This window comes from Trachemys scripta, chromosome 10 (genome assembly GCF_013100865.1).
Source record: "Trachemys scripta elegans isolate TJP31775 chromosome 10, CAS_Tse_1.0, whole genome shotgun sequence".
In the NCBI taxonomy this organism is placed as follows: domain Eukaryota; kingdom Metazoa; phylum Chordata; order Testudines; family Emydidae; genus Trachemys; species Trachemys scripta.
Window position 1 is genome coordinate 55,236,439 of NC_048307.1, and position 13,519 is coordinate 55,249,957.

A 13,519-nucleotide genomic window follows, 5' to 3' on the forward strand; every position below is an offset into this window, starting at 1 on the left:
CTAGGTTCTTCTCCAGCCAACATTACAACAAAGCAATTCAATGGGAGCAAAGCTGTAGGTCAATAATCATAACATACTATTAGTTTAGTCATCGTATGTTGTGACCGGTAGTTCTGAGATGTCTAATCCTAACAAATAGGCAGCAGTGCCAGTGAAGGGCTTTTTAATTGTTGATATAAAAACTCAAGAATATTGGGGAAATGTAACTTTCCTCCCATAAAATATTCATAAAACTTGAAATGATGAAAGGCAGTTCTCCATCTGGTGCATATTTGCATGGAATCGGGTCAAAAACTGAAAACAACTTCTTTTAAGCATCATTGCAATCTGAATAACATTTAAAGCCAGAGAGGAGGAGGAGGGTGGTTAGGTTAGGCACAAATATGGGAAGAAAAACCATAAATATGATGGATTAGTCTATTTTCAGTCTCTGCATGTGGAGACTGGGACTTCGGGCAGAATTTGCTAACTATAAAACCCGAAGCTTCTTGTTCATTAATGCAAGTGATTAAAGTAGAGACAATGCATTAAGAATATTCACTTCTACTGCATTTGATCTACATAATCATTCTTTTGGGTTTTGCTTACTTCATTTTGATGTTGTAGTTTGTGGCCCTCAGTTATTTATCCATTTATAACCTATAATCTTCTACACATGGGATTTTTTCCCAGGGCATAAATATTACGTGTCACCACTTTTGCTAAACTTCATGTCATTCAAAACCATGGGAAAAAAATACAGACAAGAATAACTAGCCAGTTCTTAGATGAGCAAACTGCTTAAGAGGCTTTCTTATTAAATAATATTAGGGTTATGCCCACATACAATTGTGTCCACACTTCTGCATCTGTGATGAATTGCAGGTGCATATACTAGTAGCCACATATCCAACTAAGTTTGGGGTGCACACTCAGAGTCAGATGTCTAACTGCTAATATATTGTGCTAAAACAGGTCAGTTCTGAAAATCAGGCCCCTTATGTGAATCAATACTAAAGAGAAGAGTGTTCACACTGAGTAAATGAAATGAGGAGGCTCTAACACTTATTATTTAATATTTATTACTCAAAGCATTTACATTGGTGCCATAAATGTAGTGTTTTACAGAGGCAGATCTTGATGCATGTCCCAGATAGCTCTTTGAGAAAGGAATCTTTTCCTTCTTCCATTCCTATCCTTAGTTAGGTTTTACGCTATACCCTCTGAACCATATATACTTGTGTATAAACCAATTTGTAAAAACTCCTTGTTTGCTATGTAAATATTAACTAAAAGGATAAAAGCAGCTGCATATTTAGTTGTTCAGCCTCTGGCACACTTGCAAAATATCCAGTGAGAAGGGGAACAAAGCATCCAAGCCTCTGAGATGCCTCTGACCTGAGTTGGGTTACTGGCTGCAACAAGGAGGCAGCACACAAAGTGGTGGGTGGCAGATAGGGCTCAGTAAATTACAACCCTCTGTGATTGATTAAACATGTGGCTATCTGAGCCATGCAGCTCCTGGACCCTGGAGCCCCCATTCTGACTCTTCTTCTGATCATCATCTTCCTCCACCTGAGCACTTTCTTTGTGCCTCATTTTAGCTGCTGCAGCCTCTGGCTTCCCTGACCCTTGGACTCCGATGGCTTTTTCAGCCGCCACAGGAGATTTGCCTGACTTGCATGTGGTTTTTCCCTGGCATTGCCCTCCACTTCTGCAACCAAGAACTTTTATTGTAACTTCCCCAGGGGAGATTTGCCAACTCCCTGAAACAGTGAGTGGAAAATTAAAGCTACTTTCTCACTCTTGTATGCATGTCTGGTTCATCACTGCTTCGCATTCTAATTCATATTGCTAGTAAATGCTATGAATCATATTTTCCATGCAAACATTATATACTCTTGCTCAGGAAAAGCCACGTAGAACCCACCTATCCTATCTTTCCTCTACTTCTTTGCGATTTACTGCTCTCACTTGAGGTGTTGTGTCTGAATTTAGAGCCCAATCCTGCAAACATTTAAAAATAAGATTAATTTGACACTTAAATAGAACTACTTATACCCTGGATGTCCCCAGGTGCCCAAAGAGTCCCTTGGGCAGCTGGTATAAATCGGAGAAGTTGCCCTCATTTACCCTGGGGCCCAACTAAGCACCAGGATCAGGGCTACAACACCCCTGCACTGAGATGTACCACACATGCTAAGCTAGGAGCTGGGCCATGTCTTTACTTGTTCTTGTAGAATGCCCAGACAACTTCTGGGAGGCCAGAAATTATTATATTATATTAGCTGCCATAGTTTCATATGTCAAAGATAGGAAGCAACATGCGTTGAAAATATATTAATTCTGATCACTTCATAAATTACGTTGTGCATTTTAAATATAGTGTTAAATGGAGCAGATGTTACACATGTAACTTGTATTTTATATACTTGTGTAACTTACATACAGACAAAGCAAAAAAGAAGAGCTCTCCTCCTTTTCTCATGGTAGAATGGTTGATATAACATAATCAAAAGCAACAGAAGGTTCTTCCTTGCTCCCCAAGTTTTTTTCCTGACCCTTAAAATAAAGTTCTGGGAACCTTTTTATTTCTAGTAACTTTCAGCCTTATCAGATCTGTGAATCTGTAGGAGCAGTTGTGTTCTCAGCGCTTTTGAAAAACAGATCACTTATTTAGGTACCTAAATGGAGCCGGAAGAGGCTCACCTTAGGCACACATTATTGAAAATCTTACCCATGCTTAGTGTAACCTGACAGGGTTCAATTATTTCCTCAAAACAACATTGGATTCACTTATTATGAAAAAGGCACATGAGCCACTGTAACTTAAATAAAATTAATTCCATCTCAGGGCTCAGGTGACCTTCATAAATCATTCTAATTTCTCTCTTGCTGGAATACATTTCTTGGTAGAGTTATTTCCCTGTAAATTATTGCAGTCCACCTGCTAGTCCATATATAGTAAACATATTGCAACACGTAATACCCTTGAGAAAGCTCTTATCAGAGCAGCACTTATCTCAACAGCTCACACTTCATTAGGTTTTCCCAGAAACGTGGAACAATAATAGAACAGGGGAGAGGGCTTTCCAAAGAACAGGGGTGGGGCGGGGGTTGTCCTGGGTTACCTCTGATATGTTACCTCAGATATATCTGGTACTTGTCATTTGTTTGTGATCATCTCACCTTTGAGGAGTGTGACCCATCTCTATGGATGAAGTATAGACCAGCGGTTCTCAAATATGAGGTGCAGGAATGTGTTAAGGGTGGTGTGAGCTGTGCTTTTTATTTAAAAAAAATAAATAAATCTCCGGTTGTCAGCCCCGGGGAGCTGGGGCTCTTGCAAAAGGGCTGTGCCCACACGGGAGCGGGGAAGGGAAAAAAGGAACAGGCAGAGCCCTGGCTGCTGCCCAGTCTTGGCCTCTCTTCCCAGCTCCCCTAATCCCTCACCAGGAGGCAACCCTGGCTCGGGATTTCCTTCAACCACCTCCAAATCCCCCACTGGGAGGTGGTGGTGGGTATCTGGTTGTCAGCCCCAGGGTGGCAGCAGCAGCAGCAGCAGCACAAAAGTAAGGGTGGCAATGGGGCGCTAAGTCTGCTGTGAAAAGTGATATTGACAAATATCACTTTTCACATTGTCACCCTTACTTCTGCACTGGTGAGGTGTTGCCTTCAGAGCTGGGTGCTCGGCCAGCGGCCTCTGCTCTGCCTTCAGAGCTGGGTGGTGGTATGTGTATTTGTGGGGAGATAGGGGGCATAACTGACTACGACCTAAAGAAGGGGGTGAAATCGAATAAGTTTGAGAACTACAATGGTGTAGACTAAATTCTGGCTTTTGAAATTGCAAGTGAAAGTGAGCAGCATGAATGAGATGCTCAGGCCAGTGCCTTCTTCCCTGAAATGTTTACTGGGGGTGATATTCAGATTCTTATGCCCTTTACTTTTCCTCTCTGAGCACAGTCCTGTCCCTCACCCCATTGAAATCAATGGGAATTTAGTCCCCATTCACCAACACCATGGGCAGCGGGTATCATAGGCTGGGGGAGGCTGAGCCTCCCCAAACATCCCAGTGTGGCCCCACCCATATTCCGCCCCCAGTCCTCTCCTACTTCCCGCTCTGTGGGCAGCTCTTCACCTGTGCCATCATGGGGCCGGGGGCTGGGGCCGTGCTGCCCAGTCTCCGGGCTGGCGGGCAGGGGCTGGGAGTGCTGGGCTGGGGGTGCTAGCCTGGGGCAGGAGCCAGCAGCCATAGTGGGGGGCCTCTGTGCTCTTGTGGGCATGGATGGGACAGGGCAGGACTAGGGGGCTAGCCTCCCCGAGCCAGCGGTTCACCCGCCACCCATGAGCAAAACACACAACTTTAAGCACCTTGAAGTCAATGGGACTATTAATGTATTTACATTTAAGCATGTACTTAAGTGCGCTACTGAGTAGGGATGGACTTCTTCACATTCTTACAGTTAAGCACATGCTAGAGAGCTTTGCTGAAAATGGGTCTTCACCACTGATTTCAATGGGAGCAGCACTGGGCCCTCAAAGTGTGTTGAATTTTTCTATACTTTGAATAAAAGTTGTGCTACATGAGTCTCTCATTCAAAAGTCAATATTCTCCCACCTAGTGCTTAGCACTGACTTTAGGAATCACATTGAATACAAAGAGACACGTGGGCGCGTGTGCATGTGTGTATATGCAGAAAAAATAAGTATGGCGCCTGGACAGAAGGAAGAGGAATTGACCCATTAACACACACTACCTTTTTTTTTTTTTAATATTCAGAGACGCATCCCTGTCTCTCCTAAGTCCCTTTTGCGTTGCTCCAGCTCTCTCTTCATTCACGAACTCCCCATGAATAAATTGCAAAATTCTTATTTTTACTCATTATTTTGAACTATTTACAAATTCTCTTACCAACTAATTCTTGGTCTGCAGATCGTTCGTGAACAGTTGAGTGTGAACATTCAAAGTCTGCAACTCAGGCTATTAGTTAGTTACCTAATTTGCATGGAAAAATTTCTGTTTCCTGAATGGAAAACTGATGTAATTCACCAGCAGCAATATGGATTTTAAATTTGCAGTTCACTGTTGCAGATTAGGCAGTTTAAAATTTGCTTTCAGTGAATGTTCTAACCTTTGAGTTTTTAAAGTTTTCTTTTCACAGCATTTATTAATCATGATAGTAAGGCTTGTTCAATAGACTATTCATGGAAAGCCAGCACAAAAGGGATTAAATACAGTCTACATGGATTAATTTAAAATTTGAACAAATAGCTCTAGATTTCAAAATGCTGATTTATCATCTGATCAGATTGTCAGCTTGAGTGAAGAAACTGGCCTTTGATGTTTGTGCCCATAAATAAAATGGAACATGGATAGTTCAAGGATAAAATATTGACAGGATCTGGTTAATTCAGTTTAGACAGTAGATTTGTGTACTTTTACAGTTGGCTTTGAATGGCTGAATATGTTCTATTAAGGGAATATTCATTGTCTGATGAGCCTGGTCTTCCTTTGGTGGGATGTGGGTTTTTTTTTTTTTTTTTGTTTTTTTTAATATTTTCATCAGTAATTGCAAAACTTCAATGCCATTCAGCAGAGAATGTAGAACACTTTGGTATTCATCTGCCTTTAGGGCCAAATCCTGTTTGCAAAGCATAACCAGACAAGGAGCTCAGGACCACTGCTGGAGGAGGCTCAATGGATCTACATAGTAACATGCAGTGTAGTTGTAGCCATGTCGGTCCCAGGATATTAGAGAGACAAGCTGGGTGAGGTAATATCTTTTATTGGACCAAGTTTGTCTCTGTCATCAGAAAAAGTTGGTCCAATAAAAGATATTACCTCACCCAACTTGTCTTTCCACATAATGACAGTCACCTCTGTGCTGAGGCAGGGGCATGGAGTCCCTGCGGTTTGCCCTGCTCTCTCCCCAGCCCCAAATACACTGCAGAGAAGAACACCACAGTGTCTCCATGGTCATGTCCCTCTGTGACAGTGAGGAAGTATGGATAGAATTTGTCCCTTTGTAATATTTATATTCAAATTCTGCTTTTCATTACACTGGTTAAACATTTACCTGTCTAGTTTTATAACACATTGTGAATGCCCTTATATTTGGCATGGTTGATCTGTCTCCTGGAACCCTTTTCATTTTTCAGAGTATAGCTTAATGTGAAATGCTCATTGACCATGAATAAGTAGCTGATGGTGCTCTGTGTGGCAGGTGCTGGCTAATTGCATGTGTTCATTTCACAGCTGCTATGTGGTCTTACTATCCAGCTGAGGCAGATCATGAAAGTTCATCTGAACCGTGACTGGTCAACAACAATCTAAGACAATGGTGTGTTTGTTCTTACATAGTGACAGTAAAACGCCACAGGGCAATGTTAGCTGTTTAACCATTTTTCACAATTTTGTGCAGCACAAATGCTGAACAAAGCACAGTAAATGAGTAACGTGATGTAATGCATTTTTCCAAAGAATCTGGCAAAAAGAAAATGATCATAAATCTTTTCAGGGAGTGGGATGCTTTTTGAGAAAATATATGGGCCATAATCTAGAACCCTCAGTTACAAGTATACAGCCTTCCTGATTTCAACACAGTTATGCCGAGGTACAGAATTTTGGTCCTATGTTTCAAAATAAGAAAAATCACAGTGGTTTTCCATTAAAAAAAATAACATAAGAGATTCAGTAATTCCTAGTGTTGACAGCCCCTCCCATAAATGTCTAGTTTGTGAACTGCACGGATCAGATCTGAGGGTTTTATAATAAGAATCTTGTGCTGGAGAAATGAGAAGGCATGTTTCATTGCTTCTTGTGGCACTCATTAGCATGCTGTAGTTACAGCAGCAGTCTGTCAGTTTGTGCTTTTTGGACCCTCCTTTTATAACTAGGCTGAAATTTGATAATTTTATATTGTATGTTTTGTATATTGTAACCAGCAGTAACTCTCTGAGGTAACCATATATGGGCAGTTCACATGAGAACCCAGTAATGTTTAACGATATATGGAAATATTTTATTGATTTACATGGGCAAAAAAATCAAATATGACATGAAGGCAGTTTTAGGGAAAGGTGCTGTTATGAGTCAATATACAAATGCTCGGGATGAAGTGAAACTCTCACTGCACCCACATTGTCATGAAGAGGATTGTGTGAGGTAAAGCAGCCTTTGTTTGGGCAGTCAAACCTCCTGGGAGATTCCTTTGTATCGCAAAGCAACTGCACAGAAAGGAGAGCTGAGTCCTAGTCCCAAACTCACCTTCCAATGGCTTGTGTTCCTAGGTGGGCAGGTTTGGGCTAGGGGACTTCCTACATGAAAAGCTCTGGGGATTAGGGAGGGATAGGGAACAGTGTGTTTAAACAGAGATATTCTAGAGAGCATACAGCTGCCTAATGGTGAAAGGGCAGGTGTGCTTTGGCTTTGTGTTTCTGCAAAAGAGAGCTGTGCCTTGTATACAGTCTGGCCCCAAATCCACAAAGATATCAAATCTGTCTCCCATTGAAATCAATGGGAGGTAGGCGCCTAAATCCATTTGAGGATCTGGGTCACTGTGACTGCCTCTGACTAAAAAAACAGTTTATTCATTCTATAAATAAATTACTCTAACAAAATACCCTGACTGTCACTGACTCTTCTTCCAGCAGTGAACAGCTTTACAAGGCCCCCACATCTGTTACCGCTTGGCAAAGGAGCTACACTACAGCAGGAAATCAAAACACAAAAATGTGCACTTCTTCTCTGTCCTCATTCCCTACTATGTCTTTTACTAGGCGGTAGGTATGAAATGTACTATTTCCCCAAATCCTCTACTCCTGCTACCTCTCCCTCACATGTTCATAGCCCCAGTGGTTTCTTCAAGCCCTCCTTATTGTTGTCCCAATTCAGGAAAGCATCCATATTCAACAACTTAACTTAAATGAAACTTAAGCATGTGCATAACTTAAGTCCTTAAGTTGTTTTTCTGAATCAGGACCTGTAAGAGTGACTCAGCCAATCAGGGAACAGAAACAATAGCATGAGATTCAGGTGATCAGTCACAACTGAGGAATTGATCTCAAATACAGCGGGTCAGAACTCACAATGAACTGATAGTGAGCAATCCATAGAATAAAAATGTTAAAGAAAACAAATTTTAATAAAGTAAATTCAAATAACAAATGTGAGGATATTGCAGAAAAAAAGGCTAAAGTTGTCAAGGAAAATTATTCACCTTGAACTATTCAGTCAAGCCCTATTTTGATTTTGGAGAATCCTTCTCTTTACTGGGGCTCTGAGGCTTGAGTTTCCCAAAATTTTCCATCATTTGACTCATGGAGGGCTATTGAAATAGCCCACCTCTTACTGAACTGGTCCCATTCCATCCACAGAGATGACTGGAATGTCTGTCACAAGCAGTGAATGAAACAATAAAAAAAGGAGCCATTCTCAACATTTCACAGTGGCTGGTGTGAACCATCGGGCAGGACACAGGGTTCTGATGGTCCCTGACACCACAACACACGGCATATCCCAACTATTAGCCACACCTCCATTGTTCCATGCACAACACACAATATTCATGTATAGTTCAACAGATGTAATGCACCGAGGTAAGTAAATGATGCAATTAGAGGTAATGCTCACAGAATACATATGCAAGGGAACCATTGGGCTCCTTACACAAGTCTGGGGAAAACTATATTCTGTTTATTAAAATCTTTCTAAGCAATAAAACATTTCAATGTTAATTAGCATTTTCCATGTTGTAAATGAAATGCTTGGTGGGGGCTGGGGGGAGAAAAAACATGACTGTAAAATTTACATTAGCAAATATTGCAATTTACAATGGACTGACATTTCCTGTACATACAATATATAGTGCTTGGAATGGGGAGGTATTATAATTTTGCATTAAGGAAGTAAACAGAAGTGTCTCTCATATGAAGGGCTCATTAAATATCCCCCCATTAGTCCATACACAGAATATCACTGATACCACTAGCTATCTCTAGACTTTGGTGCAAGAGTCTTCTCAGATTTTCATCAGATCCTGCCATCTGGCACAGACTTTCTATATATCTCTGCTTCTTTGGTTTTCCATCTTATTTCATAATTTAGCTCCGTACCTCTCTTCATGTCTCTGATTTTTTGTTTTGTTTTGTTAATCCTGTCAGGTATTTTGGGATAGCGCTTGTATGGTAGATGCAATAAAACAACAGCCTGCACTGAGTATCCTTGGGTCAATGGGAGTGAAAGGAGCTCATCACTTAGCAGAACATGGCCTTAACCTTCTATTGTATCAATAGGAGTTCCACAAGCAGATCACTAGCAAGATATGGTTCAGATTGTTTGTTATTCTCACCAAGATGGTGAGACCCTAGCGTAATAATATAATCCTGAGATTACTGAAGGTGGGTGGGGGCCTGTGTAATTCTTGCAAAGAGTTTGTCTTGTTTCTTCTGCTATGGCAAGTATTTTTGGTTGCTCTAGATCTTGGCAATGTTGATGATTCTTGACAGCATTTTTGGGGAGTTAATGCTTCACCTCTATTTAAGCTTTTCTGAGCTCATTTAAATAATGTTGTTAGATACCTTCCAGTGTTTTATTGCTTCCAAGGAGATTTCTAGTATTTACTCTTTTTTTTCTCTTGCTGCAATCAGTTAGCACATTTGTAGCATGACAATCTTGGTAATCTGTCAATGTACTGCTTATTAATTCTGTTTGATATCAGGGGCTCACGATTATCTGTAAGATTGCAGACTCCATTTTGAATGTGGGGTTGGTTTGCCTTCTCTGTTTCCTTTTACCTCAGTACTGGACTGGATTGCCAAGGGGTAGCACCATAGGGCTAAAAAATAGTCACTAATTTAAGTGTTCTCCCATTGAAATCGAACCACCTTAGACCACAGACTGGCTCCAATGCAGATGAACCAGTCTTCCCAGGTGGATTGGTAACTAAGCAACTGGTAGGGGATTTTAATCATCTGATGAGGCTGATCAGGGAGTTCTCTGACAAAGGGAGCTTGAGCATTTAAAAGGAGAGGCCCTCAGCAGCCAGCTGGCCCAGACGTTCCATGTTCTGGATGCAAAGCTGTGTGCAGAAAGGAGAGAAAGGATCCTAGACTCTTTAGAGGACTCTGGCCTAAACCCAAAGAACTCTCCACAGTGGTGAGAATCGAGGTAGCAGAAGGCATATAGGTGTCTACATCTGGGTATTTCCCATGCTAAGTAAGGAGTAAAGTCTCTCTGTTAGCTTTCACTGTCACATGCCCTTGAAGTGTTAAAGTATAAACCAACAGGCTCACCCCTTCAGTAGGATTCTGGGGAACATGCAAGAGCAGCTGGGGAGGCTTAGGGGAGACCGCACTAGTTTCAGGGCGTAGGCAATTGGACCGTGGGGTCCCCCCTGCCAAGAGGGGTGTTGGCAAGGGAGGCTCCAGGCACCAGCACACCAAGCGCGTGCCTGGGGCGGCAAGCCACATGAGGGCGGCAGTCAGGCTGCCTTTGACGGTATGCTTGCGGGAGGTCCGCCGGTCCCGCGGTTTCGACGGCGGGTACGCTGAAGGCGCGGGACCGGCGGACCTCCCCCAGGCATGCCGCCGAATCCACATTACCAGCAGACCGCCTGCAGGCATGCTGCTGAAGGCTGCCTGACTGCCGTGCTTGGGGCAGCAAAATATATAGAGCCGCCCCTGGGTGTTGGACACAAGGTCCGTACCCAGAGTGCATGCCTAAAGGCCCAAAGCCAGGCACAGTGTCTAAACTCTGCGCAGCTCCAGCAAGCTAGGGGTGTTTGGATCCCCTGAGACCAGTCCGGTGAGCATCCAGCAGTGACAGTTCGACAAGATGTGTGTGACGTAGTTCCCAGAGAAACAATGGGAACTGTAGATTGGGCTGCAATGCATGCTGGGAAAGGGGTTGAGCTCTAAAAGAGCTCCATTTTTGCTAAGTAAGAGAGAAAGTGGGAAAGACGCAACACCTAGAATAGGGGGCTCTCTCTAAAATGAGCGGGATATGCAGTGGCTCACCCAGCTAAGTGCCATCCAAGGAAGAAGCCTGTGGGGGGCCAGAGAGGAGGCCCCAAGGCAGGCAGAAGACTGAAGAACCTGAGGAGGGATAAGCTTGGTAAATTTGGTAAAGGACTGTAAATCTGAAACTAAGGAATTTTATGGAAGTGTAAAGTATTTGGACTTGCAGTAAAGGCAATAGAAAGAAATGGCTTGAGATAAAAGAAATATCATGGGCTTGAGACCTGAACTGGGCCCCTTCTTATTGTCTAGGGCTCGGGCTTCCAGAAAGAGTGGGAGGAAATCGACCCAGTCTTTGGGTATGTCTACACTACGGGATTAATCCGAATTTATATCATTCGAATTTGGGAAACAGATTGTATAAAGTCGAACGTATGCGGCCACACTAAGCACATTAATTCGGCGGTGTGCGTCCATGTTCCGGGGCTAGTATCGATTTTTGGAGCGTTGCACTGTGGGTAGCTATCCCATAGCTATCCCATAGTTCCCGCAGTCTCCCCCGCCCATTGGAATTCTGGGTTGAGATCCCAGTGCCTGATGGGACAAAAAACATTGTTGCAGGTGGTTCTGGGTACAGCCTCCCTCCTCCCTCCCTCCCTGCATGAAAGCAATGGACGGCAGACAACCATTTCGCGCCTTTTTTCCTGCGTGAACACTGCAGACTGACTCCATACCACGGCAAGCATGGAGCCCGCTCAGCTCAAGACAGCAGTCATGAACATTGTAAACACCTCGCGCGTTCTCGTGGAATTTATGCTGAGCCAGGACCAGAAAAACGAGGCGAGGAGGCAGCAGCAGCAGCAGCGCAGCGACAAGGACATAGACACAGACACGGACACAGAATTCTGTCAAACCGCGGGCCCCGGTGCTTTGGAGATCATGTTGTTAATGGGGCAGGTTCTTCCATGGAACGCCGATTCTGGGCAAGGGAAACAAGCACAGACTGGTGGGACCGCATAGTGTTGCAGGTGTGGGATGATTCCCAGTGGCTGCGGAACTTTCGCATGCAAAAGGGCACTTTCATGGAACTTTGTGACTTGCTGTCCCCTGCCCTGAAATGCCAGAATACCAAGATGAGAGCAGCCCACACAGTTGAGAAGCAAGTGGCGATAGCCCTGTGGAAGCTTGCAACGCCAGACAGCTACCGATCAGTCGGGAATCAATTTGGAGTGGGCAAATCTACTGTGGGGGCTGCTGTGATGCAAGTAGCCAAAGCAATCACTCAGGTGCTGCTACGAAAGATAGTGACTCTGGGAAATGAGCAGGTCATAGTGGATGGCTTTGCTGCAATGGGATTCCCTAACTGTGGTGGGGCAATAGATGGAACCCATATCCCTATCTTGGCACCGGAGCACCAGGGTACCCAGTACATAAACTGCAAGGGGTACTTTTCAATGGTGCTGCAAGCACTTGTGGATCACAAGGGACGTTTCACCAACATCAACGCGGGCTGGGCGGGAAGGGTTCATGACGCTCATGTCTTCAGGAACACTACTCTGTTTAAAGGGCTGCAGCAAGGGACTTACTTTCCAGACCAGAAAATAACCATTGGGGATGTTGAAATGCCAATAGTTATTCTTGGGGACCCAGCCTACCCCTTAATGCCATGGCTCATGAAGCCATACACAGGCAGCCTGGACAGGAGTCAGGAGCTGTTCAACTACAGGCTGAGCAAGTGCAGAATGGTGGTAGAATGTGCATTTGGCCATTTAAAAGGTAGCTGGTGATCGTTACTGACTCGCTCAGACCTCAGCCAAACCAATCTCCCCATTGTTATTTCTGCTTGCTGTGTGCTCCACAATCTCTGTGAAAGTAAGGGGGAGACCTTTATGGCGGGGTGGGAGGCTGAGGCAAATCACCTGGCTGCTGATTACGCGCAGCCAGACACCAGGGCGATTAGAAGAGCACACCAGGAAGCTCTGTGCATCAGAGAAGCTTTGAAAACCAATTTCATGACTGGCCAGGCTACAGTGTGAAATATCTGTTTGTTTCTCCTTCATGAAAACCCGCCCCCTTTATTGACTCATTCTCTGTAAGGACCCACCCTCCCCCTCCCCTAGCTTGCTTTCAAACCAAATAAAGTCACTATAGTTTAAAAATCATTTATTCTTTATTAATAGATTATAAAAAGAGGGAGGGAATCCGGGTGGGGTTTGGGAGGAGGATCGGCAGGAAGGAAAAGGCCACTAAAAAAAGGTTTAAAAAATGACAGCCTTTTGCTTGGGCTATCCACTGGGGTGGAATGGGAAGGTGTACGGAGCTTCCCCCTCCCCCCGCATTCTTACATGTTTGGGTGAGGAGGCTATGGAACATGGTGAGGAGGGAGGGGGGTTATACAGGGGCTGTAGCAGCACTCTGTTATCCTGCTGCCGTTCCTGAAGCTCCACCAGACGCCGGAGCATGTCTGTTTGCTCACGCAGCAGCCCCAGCGTTGCATCCTGCCTCCTCTCATCTTCCTGCCGCCACCTCTCATCTCGAGCGTCCCTTCTGTCCTCACGTTGGTCCCTCCTGTCCTCACGTTCAC